Below are 16,823 nucleotides of genomic sequence, written 5' to 3'. Positions count from 1 at the left end.
TGTAAGTATAGTTCATGAAACCCTGCAGATTCCTCATTGTTTAGACTTGTCTCCTGGCCTGGAATCTGTTACTCTAACAAGGTTCCATCCCAAAACCAAGTCCCACCTCCTCCACGGGGCCAAAGCTCTCTGTGCGTCCCTGAAGAATTCATGTTCACAGACATTCACTTTTCCTTCTTCTCCTGTCCTGTTAGTGAGTTCCGTCAGGGTAATGACTGTATTGTGAATCCTTTTAACATGACAAGCCCAGTAGGTAAATACACTGGAGAGTAAGTGATGACTGGTGAAAACTGCAATGGAAGGAATTTCTTCCAAGTTGATATCCAAAGCCACCCAACTCAAGTAAATTTCTGGATGAAGGGGGAAAAGATCGGGTAAGGATTCCTCAATGAGATATTCTTCACAACAATGTTATATTTATAAGGGTAGTGTATGTACCCCCCACTAATTTTCCAAATTTAGGCCTTATAATATGCCAATGATTACAATCCAAAAGCAGCGATGAACCTCATTTTCTAAAATACCCTCTAAAATACTCAAGTGCTAGGATACCATGTATCTCTCAGCACCTTACAGGGTACCTGGTACCAAATAAGTGCTCAACAAACACTGGCTGAATCAATAGATGGGGTTTCCTTTTTTTTTTCATTTATCACACAAAGAGACTCCATGAGTAAAGAACCGAAGAAACCAAACTAAAAAGGAAGATTTGAAGAGACTCAGGAAAGAATCTGCCCTAAGCAGAGCTTAGCTCCTCCTACACTTCTCCTCCTCTTCCAAGAAGCAAATTTCATTTAATGAGGAGGCTCTTCAGTAGATGTAAATTTAAATGAAAAAACTCACCAAGCTGTGAGTGACCATTATGCCTGCTGACCCGAGTAATCCTTGCCAAACACAAACAAAAATGCAGAAAATACACTGCTAATGGCTCATAAGATGGTTCCTCACTAAAGGAAAAAAAAACAGCTATCGAAAGATGCCATGTATTTTTCTCAAAGTCACATTTTCTCTATAAAGTCACTTTAAGTTCTTCTAGAACAGTAAGGAAAATATGTACAAATAAGAAACATAACTGAGAGGTCGCCAATATATGGAGGAGATGTGCCTATTTATGGGCCAAGACCCACTTACACTGCACGAATAAGCATTTATGCAGATTTCAACCTGCACCCAAAAACGTGTGATCTTAGTTATTTAGTGAGGATTGAACATCTTTGAGAGACGTGTACTATAGAAAAAATGTAGTAAGTACTTTGCTAAAAAGCATGACTCACTAATACACCAATTACATATCAAAGGGAGGACAGACTTTTGCAAACAGGATTATAAAAACGATCCAAAATGAGAAGTGAGAATCAAAATATTTGATGATTCAAAGATTTACTCTAAAATACTAAAGAAAGAAAATCTATTTCTACATGGTCCCCTGGCTTGTATTCTCAATAGAGAAAGGAAGCTGCAATAAATACCTTCGCAAAAACAGACACACTCAGCAGATGGAACTTGAGCTTTAAAATATGGCCTTAATGAACCCTCTTGCACTGTTGGTGGGAATGTGAATTTGTACAGCCACTATGGAGAACAGTATGGAGGTTCCTTAAAAAACTAAAGATAGAACTACCATTCGACCCAGCAATCCCACTACTGGGCATATACCCTGAGAAAACCATAATTCAAAAAGAGTCATGTGCCACAATGTTCACTGCAGCTCTATTTACAGTAGCCAGGACATGGAAGCAACCTAAGTGTCCATCTACAGATGAATGGATAAAGAAGATGTGGCACATATATACAATGGAATACTACTCCGCCATAAAAAGAAATGAAATTGAGTTATTTGTAGTGAGGTGGATGGACCTGGAGTCTGTCATACAGAGTGAAGTAAGTCAGAAAGAGAAAAACAAATACCCTATGCTAACACACATATATGGAATCTAAAAAAAAAAAGGTTCTGAACTGCCTAGGGTCAGGACAGGAATAAGGACACAGACATAGAGAACGGACTTGAGGACACGGGGAGGGGGAAGGGTAAGCTGGGACGAAGTAAGAGTAGCACTGACACATATACACTATCAAATGTAAAATAGATAGCTAGTGGGAAGCAGCTGCATAGCACAGGGAGATCAGCTTGGTGCCTTGTGACTACCTAGAGGGGTGGGATAGGGAGGGTGGGAGGGAGACGCAAGAGGGAGGAGATAAGGGGATGTATGTATATGTACAGCTGATTCACTTTGTTATACAGCAGAAACTAACACACCATTGTAAATCAATTATACTCCAAAAAAGATGTTAAAAAATAAAATAAAATAAAATATGGCCTTAACATGTTCATTTAACTACCAAAATTACTTGTCATTCATACCTGGGCATCGAGGAAAGCAATATCCACTTACACAGCAAATGAACTGCTAGCAGAACCAGGTGGCACACCAAAGGAGCTGACACATTCCCTTGGATTCAAAACAAACTCATCCCAGCATTTCATTTTCATCCTACCATAGCCTTATCTAATTCTTTAATTTTCTCTTTACTTTGATGAAGCTCTTAATTATAAACCAAAAAAATAGAAAATGCATCTGTAAACTCTCTACCCTTCAACAAATAACATTTGGGTTTTACCTCAGTTATAGCGTATTTAACATTGTTCTAATTGTAGTATACATTTAATTTTGTACCTTTTTTCCACTTAACCTAGCATAACCTTTTTTCACTTTGCTAGAGTCTTTGTATACATTTAATGGCTACATATCATTTCTTCTAATGGATAAACCATGGCTTACATAACGATTTTCCTGCTGTTGGACCTTTGAAGTCATTCTGAGGATTTCAGAATTTAAATAATGCTGGCTGAATATTCTCACCCATAATTTCAATTTTCTAGGGATAAACAATTTCCCAGAGAACGATATTCTAGGAACTGAATGAAAGGGTAAGAACATTTTTGTGGATCTTGATAATCTTGCCAAAGTGCTTTTCAAAGGACACTGTACACTTTTGCACAAGACCACCAGCAACGTGGTGGTCCAAACGCACCAGGTCACTATGACTTTGCAGCATGGGGTATGTTATGCATTTTTTGTTTCACCAACTTAGTAAGATAAATGATAATATTTTAATTTGTGAGTCTGTGAATAGTAGGTATATTCAGTGTTTTTCCATGGCTTTTTACTAGTTAGTTCTCTCCTTTGTAAATCGCCCATTTGAGTCCTTTGGCCAAGCATCCATTGGGCTCTTAATATTCTCATTAATTTGATGGAGTCAAAGTGCCCCGTAAGTGCCTTGCATTTTCAGTGAGAAGCTTTCATACTAGAAGAAGAAGAATAGGGACTTAGTTCTATCACTGGTCAGTTGGATGAATGTTCAGAAGTGAACAACACATCACTACTCCCAGGGACTCCCACCTCTGGGAAGGAAAGACTGCTTTGCTTTAAACCAGTGGCTCTCCAGTTTATTTAACACAGCTCTCATTTCTCAACCATTACTACTTCCCAACAGAGAACAAAGTCAATGACAAACATGGACTGTCACTGTACAAACAAATGGAGGGTAAAAATACACATCTACTGACATTGGGTCATGCTTGAACACCAAAGCATACCTAACTTAAATTCTCATTATTAAAAAATTATAATCCCCCAATGCTGCTGATAATAAAGCGTATCACTACACCCTGTAGATCTGGCCAAAGAATTCACAGCAAACCACACGGCATCACCATTTATGCAGGGCTTCTAAGATCAAGGCTAAGGTTAAGACAAAATTATCCCTGAAAATTACGTAAATAGACTACACAGGACAGCACGTATATGGGTTTCTGAGTACTGCATCTTCTCCCACAAAGGCCAATGCTGCCAGTTTTTCCTGTAGTGTTGGAAGAGACTGCTATTTCTTTGGTTGAACACCAGAAGTCTGGTAAACACAAGTCTGACTTGTTTAGGAGAATGTTGCATGGAAAAAATATATATATACTGTTAATTATCTTTAAGCAAATATTTATAGTTAAATTAGCATAAGTTAAATGTACATGACACAATGCCACTGTAAATTGATAACGATGACACCAAATGAACTAATTTATAATTTAAAAGCAAAAAAAAAGCAGCCACTGAAAACCACAACCAACTCAAAGACCACACTGATCTTACGCTGATAAAACTTCCTTCTCAAGTTTTATTACTTGAATTAAAAGCACCTGCATGTACATACCTGTCGCTGTTTCGCAACCTTGCCAAGTACTAAGTGACATCCACACTTTAAAATACTGAACTCAAATCTCACACTAATTTTTCATTTACAGGTAACAAATTTCAGTAACTATTAAATTTTTTACTTAGTTTTTTAAAAATGAAAGTATATGAAATGGAAGAACCCAAGATCTGCGTTGTCAGAAATTATGCTTTGAAAATCACTGCTTTGGAAGACAAGTGCCAACCAGATAAAGAAAATGTACTTTGAGGGAAAAAGGAATTTTTTTTTTAACTCCAAAATCCCTTTCTTCTGGAGACCGATACAACATAGAAAGAAGTAGCATAGTACCCAGTTGTTCAAGATTATGTGACAGAGAAACTGCTCAAAATACAGCAGGACTCTAACCTTTATGTGCCATTAGACCAAGACTGACCAGCACAAAGAACACATTTCTTTGCAGGATCAAGACTGGACAGACAATGGAATGCAAGTCTGCCAGTTAAAGGTACCCTTTGCTCAGAAAATGTATTACAAGAGGAAATGCTGGTTGTGCTTGCAGGAGTATGAAGAAATGTGGGTGCAACTAATAGGGAGGCAAAACAGACGAAGCACTGCTATGAGCATCTGCCACTCACTATCCAGAGAAACCAAGTTTTATATATACAAAATATGTATAACTTTCTTACTTTTAACCACAAATTTGCACAGAATCAAAATGTGAGGGAACCCTCCAAGTATCACTCTAGAACTTTAAGAGCATGTCATAAGAACTCTTGTCCTGCCTCTGAAGAAGCAGTAGGAGAAGCTGTCATCCTCAGTTTCATTCTTTGTCATTAACAACACTTTGTTCTTGCACAAAATCGATGTAGTTCATTGAAGAAATGTTGGAAAAGTATGAAGAAAATCAAATTCACCCATAATTTGGACCAAACAGGAACTCATTCGTCAGGCAGTCAAGAGCCCTGGAAGAAAGTGAGAATCCAGTTTTGAAACTAGTAATAACAAGACAAGGGAATAAGCAGCACGGCAGCAGATACCATCTCTAGACCTAATTTTGAAAACTCCAAGAAAAAGAACACATTACTCAACTAAAAGAGATCACTGTCTTTGCAGCTCTGGGGACACTGAAGCATGACAGCCTGAGGAAGATAACACAGCATTATGCAAAGCAATTAATCTAACTGGGTGGTTCAGTTTTTAAAACAACATATCTAAAAGCTGGAGGGGGGACTTCCCTGCTGGCGCAGTGGTTAAGAATCTGCCTGCCGATGCAGGGGACACGGGTTCGATCCCTGGTCCGAGAAGATCCCACATGCTGCGGAGCAACTAAGCCTGTGCGCCACAACTCCCGAAGCCCGCGCACCTAGCGCCCATGCTCCGCAACAAGAGAAGCCACCGCAATGAGAAGCCCGCGCACCGCGACGAAGACCCAATGCAGCCAAAAATTAATTAATTAATTAATTAATTTAATGCTTAAAAAAAAAAAAAAAAAACTGGAGGAGCAGGCACATGGCCAAGGAGGAAACAGAAATGTGCTATGAACCACAAAGAACTCTGTCAGGAAGATAAACCCAAGAATTAGCTGAAGTGCAGGAACAATTTTCTAAGTAACTAAAGGAGGAAATTAAGGTTCTAAGCTATATTTGGAGCACAGAACAGAGAGGCTACAGTGCGGAGAACGTAGGCTACTACTAACCAATTGTACTTCTTCTTGGTCTTTGTTAACAAGAATTTCAAGCTAGAGAAGGAACAACACTGAGAAGAAAACCAGTAGCCTCTCTCTCCCTCCAAAAAAAATTTAAAATAAGAACATTTCCAAAGCATTTTCAGTAATTTCGTGTAATTTCCCCCACTTTAGAACCTTCTAATGCTCATGGAGGCAGGTACAAATTCCTCTGCTTGACAATAAGCCCCTTCCCTCCAAGGTCAGTCCCTCTCCCCCTGGTGGACTCACCCAAAGCCACTTTGAATGTCACCTTCTCTGGGTGGGCTCTTACTTGCCATCAGCCTGGGAAGAGTGAAGGTGACCCTCCCTGGGTTTCCACGATACATGGTCCTTGGGTCTCTACCCCATTTCCCACCCTGCTGCTGCTGTTTCCCATTGGACTGGGGGCTCTGAGAGGGCATCTTCACATCACTAGCACCACAAACTCAGTAAGAGATGCTCACTTCTTAATTAATCAACTAATGACTGATTCTCTGAAGAATGGTCATGGGACCAGGAAAGAGAAGAGAAAATTAAGATGAGCAGCGCTGTCTCCCCAAGGATGCAGGAGACCAGTTAGGCTCCGAGCTAGAGCCTTATTCTCCAACATCCTTCCAAGGGAGGGAGTGCCGTGCCCTTCAAAAAAAAAAAAAAGAAAAAGCTGCAACTCAGTGGTTGAGTCACTTGTCTGAGGTCCCATAGCTAAGACATGGTTCCAAACCCCATATCCACATGCCTCCAGAGCATCTCCCTTCTCCCTCAGATGGAGCTGGGGGATGGGAGGGGGGGCAGCAGATTCCAGTAAACTCTGAGCATCAGCCAGGGACACCGTAACCTACCCTGGGACCCCTTGGGCCGCATCCATGAAACTAGCCTCGTTTTTTATACTATGGGTGCCAAATGTCAACCAAGTATTTTTTAAATTTCTAAAATTGTTATTATTATATTAGATGGTGAAACTGTGAATGGATGGTAAATGTCCTTGGGTGTTGAATCTGGTCAAAACCACACGTGTGGCACTTTGGACCGTACTTGTAAGCTGGTGGGGTCTCCAGGTGTCCCCCATAAGTGGTCAGTGAGGGAGGGAGAGAGCACCAGGTGACCTCCAGGTCTGATTCCCAGTCTGATTCTGCACCCCTTGGCCAAGGACAAACGTAAGATCCACGTGTCTGGCAAGTAGCAATATCTCTGTGCTGCCTCAACCTCATGTTGGGTTTTTAGCTTCTAGACCTGGGTATCACAGACGGAGGGGAAAAGACTCGCCTGTCTTGCTGAACAACAAGCAACGTGAATCGCCAAGGGTGAAAACGAAGCAGGTATCAGGCCAACAGAGCTTTTCCAATAAGGGTTTTTAACACTTAGAACTGGCTGCTGTGAATGGCACTGAGTGCATCGCCACAGGCGTGATCCCCAGGCAAACATCTGGTGAAGACCATGTCTACACTGCTCAGAAGGCTTTCAGATTTAAAAGCGACTTCTTAGGATCTGAACTGCCCTACATTCTATTCTACTAGTTACATGGGGAATTGTACGTATGCTGAACTGATGTAAACGTCAAATCATATTTTTAATGAAGAGCTTGCTGTTTAAAAGACCGAGTGTGATTCTCCTCTTAGTGCGTCCTTGGTAAAAATGCATCTGTTGTTTGGCCCATCACATTTCCCTAAAGTGAGGCAGGTAAACCAGCATTTCTGCTCACAAGGGATGGCCAAAAAACAGCAAATTGACAAAGGTGTCGGATTCTGACTTAGAGTAACCTAGCGTCCTACAGCATAGACAGTAAATGTAATCAATCCACATCGATATATACAACGTTACAGCCACCATCCATATAAAATAAAGCAACTATGCCGAGATCAACTGTTCCTGAATTTGCTACAAGAACCCACTGGATTCACTACTTCTATGGAGTGATGTGCACACAGTGCAAGCAGTAGGAGACACTCGCTTGTTGTAACATTTCAATCACGTGTCATGTAAAACTGCAAATACTATCCAGATGAGATTCACACGTGACAAAATCCAACACAGCTCTCTCACTTGGCACTTTCGGGAAGATGTGCCCATTTCAGAGAAACTCGTATACGGGGCTAATTCCTCGGTGGTTTTCTTGGGTCCCTTGTAGCTGAGGCTCCATATGCTTAGAAATCAGCGAACAACGACACGATGCCACCGAGTGACACGTGGAATCAACATTCCCCATCACACTCTCCATGTCTTCCCTCCATTATCTTCTTGGCACAGGAGATGCCTTACACCTGCACGTTATCCCCATGGAAACACTGTGAAGTTTATTTTGACTCTGCGTCTTTTATGTGAATGGTTTTAAAGTTGCTGATACCTATTTTATAAAATATTTATTTCGCCCTTGACCTAACCTAACCTTAAAAACCAATCACCAGATACGTCCCTGGTTTTCCATTTCTTCCCCCAGACCCAGATGCTATTCAACAATGGAAGTGTGGGTACAATTTGTCAGGCACTTTGAAGGTATTCTCTGTAAGTCCAAGAACTGGTTTATGGGAGAACTCTTGGTCAACAGCCTTCTCAATACATTTTTGGAATGGTGTAGACTATAAGATAACAATTTACATGATAAGGTACACAAGCACTTCCCTTGCACAAGTAATAAAATTTTATGGCATTATTTTCTGGGGATAAACATCTAATTATTACAAGCCTGTAATCAGAAAGAGGTCATATGAGTGCTACCCTAAAGAATTATATCTTGGAGGTCATCAAGAATCACAATAGGAGGAAATCCTGCTCTGCTGTTAAAACTCTACTGGGATTCATTAATAAAATCATTACTAAGTGGAAACGGAGTTGCCTTTGGTCTCCTGCCTACTTTATCCCCAGGGACAACAGCACGCCCCTTCTTTCCTCCTGCCACAGTTTTTACAGGAGCCGTATTTTTAAAAATGAGAATGGGAAGAGCTGCAATTCAAAACTGCTGTTATTTTTCTGTTCTGTTTCTCTGGGTAAAACAGGACTTCTAAACTAACAAAGAACAATAATCAGTGTAGACGAGACATACAGTACACTGTACTAAGGAAATACTGAAAACCAACCCTCGGGATGCTACACAGTAAAAGCAGCTGAAACTCAATATTAAGGCTAAATTGCAAGATATTATTTCACACAGCTGTGAGGGGAAACATAAAAGCAACTGGGGATTTCCTGTATTTGAAGGGAAGTACTTCCGTTTTCTCTGTACTTTTCTTGAACCTGGGGGGCAGATGACTTTCCCCTCCCAAGCTTTCCAGTTCCAGCACAGCATCCAAGCTCTGCCCCTTCGGGGACCTGGGGCACCCCTCCCCGACCAGCCCCCAGAGCGCCCACATGTGCAGAGGCTCCCAGGAGCATCAATCTAGGAATCTGGGTGACGCCGAGCGTCTCCGAGAGGCTGCACAGCTGCAGATGCTGTGGGTCGGGTAGCAGAGACGCCCTCTGTGCTATTTCCCTCGCCCCTCTGACCCCGACCTCAGGCTCTGGATGAGCTGCGGTACTTCGCTAGGGAAACTGGTATTTCCTGTCTGCTCTCCAGTCACTTCCTATTCTTTTTTATTGGTTTCTGGTGGTTTCCATATTCAGAAAAAAAAAAAAAAAAGAGCAGAATAAAGAGGCCCACCAGATTTCGGCTTTCTTTCATTGCTAGTACTTGATGCAAAAGGAAAACAGGCGAAAACCTCTCAAATCAAGAGTCTGGTGGTGTTTTTAGGAAAAGGTTAGTATGATCCTGTAATAGAATGTTTAAACAAAGTTGGATCTGATTCTCTAAATACACCATGCCTTTTCCCATAAGGCATTTAACTTCAGTTATTTGAATAAACAAGGGTTTCTAGGAGGAGAAGTGTGGGGAGGGGAGTCGGACACATTAATTTCTCAGCAAGGTCCATACTCACAAAGTGTAAAGGAAACAAAGCATCACCCCTGGCCTGGAGCTCACAGTTCTATTGGGGGAGCCAGCTCCTGGACCAGGGGAGCATATGAGCCACACTGCACACCTGGGACTGAACTGCATGGTCCCCCAATCACAAGACAGCAGCGGAGATGCTTCTGAACTTTTTAGAAAAACAAAACTGTATAATTAATGGAATTCTCTCTTCACAGCGCTTAAGCACTCTAAACGTTGATGCCTAAATCTGGCACCTACTGAAAAATTGTGACACGCCTGCTATACTTTTTAGATATTTTTAAGTTGTAAAGAGAACAGAGTAAGGGAATACACCCTGACTCCACTATTACCATATAATTTTCCCTCATATATCATCCCAACTAGCTTCTGGACCCAACTGCATCATAGCAGAAGCCTCCAACAAATTACGGAGGCCCAACTTAAGGCCAGGGTGTAACCCAAACCCATTGTGATCAAGCAGCGTGAGAAGACCTGTCTGTGTGCTCACGGAAGATCCCAAGAAGTCCTAGCGGAGCAGAGACTACACCCAGCCTCCTCCACTGAGCGCTGGAGAAACGTTTTAGAAAGGCTACCGTGGAATCTTGAAGGAGGACCCCCAACACCCTCCGAGAGAGCCAGAGGTGCTCAACCAACCCTGGGGCACACAGGAAGGTCTTCCTTGAGGAGCTCCATCTTTCATAACCTCCAGTGTTGAGATGAGCCCTACATCTGTTCTTTTCAATTACCTGCAATTCTAACAATGACATCAACACACTTAATAGCTGGCCACTCCACTTCTGGCTGCTCAGAAGACCTGCAGTACTTGGAATTATCGCCCCAACACGTCGGTGCTGTCACCTTTACCCAAGGAATTACAAAGGTTAACTTGGTTTCCCCCTACATGACAGCTTTATTCCAAGAAGGACTTAAAGTAAGCATTTAAATTTCATTTAGTTTAAAACATTTTTAAAATACCACCTTTGTCAGTGTGCTAAAACTTAAGATTTGATTGATTAAGTTGAATTTATTTTAATCCAAGGGACAATAGTTAAAAAGCTTTAATTTGGGACTGATGTAACTCCCATCTAGAAATTTCGGTTTTTAAATATTCTCTCTAACGTACATTTACTTGAACTTTTAGATATTTGATTGATATCAACTTTTTATGTAGAATAATTGCCTCAGGATGCATATTATTTAAGACTATAATAAGTTTTCCAGGACATTTAAAATAAAAGCAAGAGAGTATATAGTTTTAGTTTATCACAAACATACAACCACAGTATAAAAATTTTAGAATAAAAAAAAGGGGAAACCACCATATTTCATCACTCTAAAACAAACTGTTATTGGTTTAGTATGTTTCCAAATCAACTAATGCATTCCTTTAACTACTTGGAAGCATCCTATATATAAAATGTGCATCTTATAAGTGGTTTCTGAAACTGCTACAGTTTTTGTAACCATCATTCTAATATTTAAAGTAAGTATTCTAAAAAGTTACTAGTAGTCCAAGCCATACAATATAAATAGCAAGATATAAAAATTAAGGGGGGGCTTCCCTGGTGGCGCAGCGGTTGAGAGTCCGCCTGCCAATGCAGGGGACACGGGTTCGTGCCCCGGTCCGGGAGGATCCCGCATGCCGCGGAGCGGCTGGGCCCGTGGGCCGTGGCCGCTGGGCCTGCGCGTCCGGAGCCTGTGCCCCGCAGTGGGAGGGGCCACAGCGGTGAGAGGCCCGTGTACCGCAAAAAAAAAAAAAAAAAATTAAGGGGGCAGTTCCCTGGCGATCCAGTGGTTAGAACTTGGCGCTTTCACTGCCAGGGCCCGGGTTCAATCCCTCCTCGGGTAACTAAGATCCCGCGAGCGGTGCAGCACAGCCAGAAACAAACAAATAAATAAATAAATAACAAATAATAAAAACTAAGGGAAGAAAACGCTAGCTCCCTGTGAGATGGCAGGAGAAAAGGACTCAAGTGTTTTAGCATGTTTCACTTTGTCCAATGAAGATCTGGATACTAACAAAAGAGCAGGTCTAAGTGGAGATGAGCATTCTCCTGGTATTTTCAAATGTACTTTTTTGTTTTTTAATTTATTTTTTAACTGCATCGGGTCTTAGTTGCGGCACGTGGGCTCTTCATTGCAGTGCACGGCCTTCTCTCTAGTTGTGGCGTGTGGGCTCAGTAGTTGCAGTGCGCGGGCTTAGTTGCCCCATGGCATGTAGGATCTTAGTTTTCTGGCCAGGGATTGAACCGGTGATCCCTGCATTGCAAGACAGATTCTTAACCACCGGACCACCAGGGAAGTCCCTCAAATGTACTTTTTTAAAGATTTTCTTCCCTTTTCTTTTTCTGTCTCTCCTATGTAATCTTGTGGAACTGGGAATGCATCCTGAACTTTCCCACACAGTCAAGTGGGAACATAACTGTTCGTGGGCACTGAAACCCTCTTATTAAAAGCATTACAATAGTAATAATTCCTAGTATTCATTCCTCTCAATCTTCACATCAATGTCCTCTTTGAAAAGCTGGTGCCAGAAATCCAATCACCAACTAAGCTTCCTCGCTGCCTTAGAACTGCTGGAAATGGTTAAAGTGGACACTGGAATTTATTTAAATTCATTTATAGGAATATTAAAGTGTTTCATACTAGAAGATAATGGCTAGAGCTTCATAAAAATGCTGTTAATCTTTCAGTCCACAGAGCTACCTGGGATGTTAGGTTACATTTTTACTTAAATACACAAAAGAAGAATGATTTTATCCTTTTAAAAATGAATGGTTTTTCAAATCTCAAATGACCTCAGTCTCTAAAAACTTGCACAAGTATCACATAGTTATGTTCTGAGACCCCAGACAACTAAATCCATGATGTTTAACAGGTTTCTCCTTATTTCCTTAATTCTGCACTGTGAAATCCATACTCCGATTGCCTGGGATAATCCAACTGACTCTTTCTGGCAACCATTTTTGCTTCTGGCCATAGCTCTGACCCATAATCACTGACTAAACGTGGCCAAGTGATGGCACATCATTCGATGCTGGAAGAGCCCAAGTCAACAAACAACACCCCACTGGTCTGAGTGGTGTGAGCCTCGCAAGGGAAGGGCAAGTGGGCTACGAGGGGATGGCAGACGTCCTCTGACAGTCTGAAAGGCACTGCAACCGCCACTGCTACCCGGGAGGACTGGCCAGCAGTTTTATGAATGGCACTTGGAAGTAACTACAGAGGCATCCTGTTACATCTGGGGATTATAAAGGAAAGAGGCGCCTGTCAGCGTCTGACGGCGCAGAACAGCCACGCACCAATCCAACCCCATTCAAATAACACGCCTGAAAGATCCACCTAAAATCTACCCATTTCTGACACTCACTGCCATATTAAAAACTTAAAAATGGGCTTTAGGGTCCTATGTCTATTTCTTTTCCAATATGTACGCGTAGATTTGTTTTCAGAAGTTCAAAGATGTCACGCAGACTTCAGTGAAAAAGTGACTACTGTGCATCATTATTTCAGGGGGTTCAAACACCCAAAAGTGGGACACACAGCTGCAAGGCTTCTAAAAAGTTCTCAAAAGCAGTTAGTCTAAAAACTAGCACCACATCCATCTCAGAGTCAAGTAACTGAAAGACTACTGGGTCTTTCCCAACTTTTGCAATCCTAGGAAACTTAACAGAAATCCTTATAAATCTGTTACACACCTCAAGAATACAAAGAGAAAACCCAGTTCATATGAAGAGTACTGAAGCGGTACAGACTACTCCAAACGCAACAGTAACAAGGACACATTCTTCACATATCATGGGGAGACGTGACACACTCAAAAGAAAGGGACGAAACATTTATAATTCCAGCAGCAGAATCTGAACAGAAGACAGAGTGTTGCTCAGGTAACTCACCTCAATGAGAAGGTGAGTGGGTAGATAACAATTGTCAGGGAACTGCTAAGACCAGATGTGCTTTACAACTGATCTAAGTAAGGTCTGGGAGCAGGTAAGCAGCAGGATGAACAATGGTGCAGATACTTGGCATTTTTGTATCTCAGGCAAGATAGAAGGAATCCTTGAAGACCACAGAGGCAAAGGAAACGTGTAAGTCTTAAAGTGGAGAAAAGACACACTTCACAGCCATAACCCAGTCAGGCTAGCAGGAAAGTTGTAGAAAATGTCATCCCACACCCAAAGTACAGGGCAGAGGGGCACCAGAGGCGCACTGACTAAGCACCGCAGGGGGGCCGTGTGGAAGGGCAGGGAATTATCTACACACAAGGACACCTTTGCATTCCACTCACATAGCATCCTCAGGAGAAAAAGCTGCTTTGGTTTGTTTTATTTTTTTTAATATGAAACATTGATTGTCAAACTGTTTTACACAGAATCCCAGGTCGGAGAAGCACTTTGTGTGTCTCCCTGAAAGTGGGGGACGCGTTGCTGTGGTTACCTCTCATCTCCCAAGCCACTGCCCTGCTCCAGTAACATGGAAGAATCTAAACCCTGCACATAAGATCAGTCACCTCCTCCACAACGACCAAGCACCAGATGACGACAGTGGACAAGCTCGTGGACACACCCTTTACATACGTGTCTCTCATTCAATCTTCAAAGAGAAGGAGCAGGTATTACAGCCCAGCTAACAGACGATCAAAATGAGGCTGCAGACCTCATTCCTGGGCCCAGGGGCCCACAGCTGTGAGTGTGAGTGTGTCACTCACTGACCCAGGAGGTCTCCCTGGCAGAGGCAGGAAGAACCTCCCAGGCTGGCCACGTGTGCACTGGCACAACTTCTGGAGAGCAAACTGGCAAAATACATAAACTGAGAGCCTTAAAAAGGTTTATGACTTCCTACCCCACAAAAAACTATACACCTAATTTAAATAAATAATCCAAACCACAGGCCAAATTTTATGCGCCGATTGTTACAATATCTTTAAATGGTGAAAAATAGGGCAACGAATTTCCAACACTAGGCAAATAGTTAGATAAATATGTATATATCCACACAATGAAATACTATGTAGCCTTTAAAATTTATTATGACCATTTTTAAAAGACAGGGGAAGGACTTCCCTGGCGGTCCAGTGGTTAAGACTCCGCACTTCCACTGCAGGGGGCATGGGTTCGATCCCTAGTCAGGAAACTAAGATCCTGCATGCCACACAGTGCGGCCAAAAAAAAAAGATATGGGAAAATGTGAACACAGCAAGTAAACGAAGTAGGAACAATCATACATCATGATTTCAACTATTTTTAAAAAGCATCTGTATTTACATACACACACACACATACAGAAATTCAGACTGAAAAGAAATACTCAAATTTTAGATTATTCTGGCGAGACTGTAGGTGACTTATTATGTTCTACAAAATCATCTGTATATTCCAAATTCCCTATAATAAGTATCTATGCTCTTGTAAACGATTAATGCTTAACATTTTTCAAGAAAACATTCATCACACCAGCTCAAACCAGCACCTCTGAGGAAGAATCCTGCGTTCCCAGATGCTGAACCATTAGCTACAGAGAGATTTCATTTGCAGAGGCAGATTGTCTCCAACACTCTGCAGCTTGGGTTGGGATAAAACTTGTCATATTCCTGGTTAATTATTGATGAATCTGGAAATTGCCTCATTTATTAAAGACTTAGGTGCTTCCAAAGGCACAGCAACACACTCTGAAGCCTGTAATCTGGTGTGAGCAAGCAGTTTCTAGACTGTAATAGGATTACTTGTGGTGTTCTCATTCAAAGGCCGAAATCCAATAAAATAAATTGTAGAGTGTTTGTTTAAATAAAACACTTGTGCATTGTCTTCCACTTCCTCTGCCAGCACCAGTTTACCAATCAGTCAGATCCCCAAGGAGCCAGACACAGTAGTGACGGGGATGCATAAACAAGGGGGGAAAAGATGCTGAAATTACTTCACAGGCAAGAGCACAGAGCACCCACGCAGATGAGCTAGCTGAGTGGCAGAGGGGCCTCAGAGGCTCCGCCCTGTGCAGAACCAGCGTTCACGCAATGCAGCACTTGTACGTAAATGAGAAGTTTGGAAATGAAGCAGGAAAAATCAAGTTATAGCTGAGTTAATACAAACAAACTGAAAAAAAAACGAAGCTTTCTGTAAATTGGTTTCTAAATATTCCAGCAATGTACCCCAGTATAAATGGATTTTTAAAGATTTAATGAACCATACAAAAACTGACTGCATTTCTTTTACTCCCTGGGAGACACCAAAAGCCAGCCTAGGACTGTAAACTAAGTCCCGAGTCTTTCAATAGAGCACTCAGTGCAGTTACCACCCTCCATCCCAGCCTCCCGCGCGGACACACATACGTGGTGCTCACAGATCCACGTGGTGCTCACAGATCCACAGATCCAAGCCTCCCACTTGGACACAGGCCACACACAGACGCACACACTGTGGTTGATAGTTTGAGAGCATCATAAAACAGAAAATCATCCCACTGGGAGAAAGAAAGCAAACTGAGGGCCTAACTCACCTCTAACACGCTCTTCCTCGGTTCAGTTACACAGCACAAAATACAAAACACGATTTTTTTCCTTGATGACCATTCCTAAATCCAGCCACACAGACACTGTCACTCTGCAGTCTCCTGCACCTCTGAGTGAGCAGCTGTCATGCAGGAGACCACCTGCCAGGCCAGAGTACCCTGAGCTCAGCCTGGGCGGCCCTGACACCCCAAACCAACGCCCGCCAAGCCCCTGAGCCCCCGAGCCCCCGAGCCCACTGCAGGCTGCACCCCGGAGCAGGGACAGGGGCCGGCACCCTCCTCGGGAAGGTGGGCCAGGAGCCCAGCGGGGCTCCAGCCTTCTCGGGAAGAGACAGGAATGAGGGACGGGTCAGCACATTTCATCCTTCACCTCACCCCGTCAGGGGCCCTCGGCACCTCCCAGGGAGCTGGCACACTGACCTGACCGAGACTCACTCAAGGGCAGCAGATCCAAGCTGCCCTGGGCTACACGTGGACTGCTCCTTCACCTCCTGCTTTGGCAGCTTCGTCTAACTGTCCCTGACCCAT

At 42.5% G+C, this 16,823-nt stretch overlaps 1 protein-coding gene across 22 annotated transcripts in view; it reads right to left on the bottom strand.

Moving 5' to 3' along the window:
• The window catches only part of PARD3 (par-3 family cell polarity regulator), a 727,131-nt gene that overhangs the window by 692,096 nt on the left and 18,212 nt on the right, over window positions 1-16,823 (bottom strand). Inside the window, exon 1 of one of the 22 annotated variants that reach the window (XM_067702377.1) lies at window positions 5,103-5,116. The exons of the other annotated variants lie outside the window; for them this stretch is intronic. The gene's annotated coding sequence lies outside the window, so the exon portion shown is untranslated. Of the gene's footprint in view, window positions 1-5,102; window positions 5,117-16,823 lie in introns of those variants that run through there. 22 annotated transcript variants of the gene reach the window in all.

The sequence above is a fragment of the Pseudorca crassidens genome, chromosome 1, assembly GCF_039906515.1.
Source record: "Pseudorca crassidens isolate mPseCra1 chromosome 1, mPseCra1.hap1, whole genome shotgun sequence".
NCBI lineage: Eukaryota > Metazoa > Chordata > Mammalia > Artiodactyla > Delphinidae > Pseudorca > Pseudorca crassidens.
This window is presented reverse-complemented; position numbering and strand designations above follow the sequence as displayed.